Source organism: Schistocerca piceifrons, chromosome 6, assembly GCF_021461385.2.
Source record: "Schistocerca piceifrons isolate TAMUIC-IGC-003096 chromosome 6, iqSchPice1.1, whole genome shotgun sequence".
Lineage (NCBI taxonomy): Eukaryota > Metazoa > Arthropoda > Insecta > Orthoptera > Acrididae > Schistocerca > Schistocerca piceifrons.
This window is the reverse complement of record NC_060143.1, coordinates 75,352,336-75,353,082: the sequence shown is the minus strand read 5'-3', so window position 1 is coordinate 75,353,082 and position 747 is coordinate 75,352,336. Positions and strand designations below refer to the sequence as shown.

Below are 747 nucleotides of genomic sequence, written 5' to 3'. Positions count from 1 at the left end.
ATGCCCGGTACTCACAGCTTTACTTCTGCCAGTACCCCGTCTCCTACCTTCCAAACTTAACAGAAGCTCTCCTGCGAACCTTGAGAAATAGCACTCCTGAAAGAAAGGATATTGCGGACACATGGCTTAGCGACAGCCTGGGGGATGTTTCCAGAATGAGATTTTCACTCTGCAGCGGAGTGTGTGCTGATATGAAACTTCCTGGCAGATTAAAACTGTGTGCCCGGCCGAGACTCGAACTCGGGACCTTTGCCTTTCGCGGGCAAGTGCTCTACCAACTGAGCTACCGAAGCACGACTCACGCCCGGTACTCACAGCTTTACTTCTGCCAGTACCTCTTTCTTTCAGGAGTGCTAGTTCTGTAAGGTTCGCAGGAGAGCTTCTGTTAAGTTTGGAAGGTAGGAGACGAGGTACTGGCAGAAGTAAAGCTGTGAGTAGCGGGCGTGAGTCGTGCTTCGGTAGCTCAGTTGGTAGAGCACTTGCCCGCGAAAGGCATAGGTCCCGAGTTCGAGTCTCGGCCGGGCACACAGTTTTAATCTGCCAGGAAGTTTCAGTACTATGTTTTTTCGTTCGTAGATGCTACTGAAAAGTAGAATGCTTGATGGTATGCAGAGCTGTATGCCCTCGAAATGTTTCTTTAAAAGTTGTACCTGTTTGCCCAAAATACATTACATCACAGTCACTGAATTTAATTTTGTAGATCACAGACCTCAAGAAGGGATCGTGCCTTTCGATAGAATGAGTAAG

The 747-nt window shown here is 48.3% G+C and overlaps 1 non-coding gene across 1 annotated transcript; it reads right to left on the bottom strand.

The window, feature by feature from the left end:
* Nucleotides 1-219: 219 nt before the first annotated feature.
* Trnas-cga lies at nt 220-294 on the bottom strand. The gene has a single exon. It is a non-coding gene; the product is annotated as a tRNA-Ser (tRNA).
* Between the last annotated feature and the right edge of the window lie 453 nt (nt 295-747).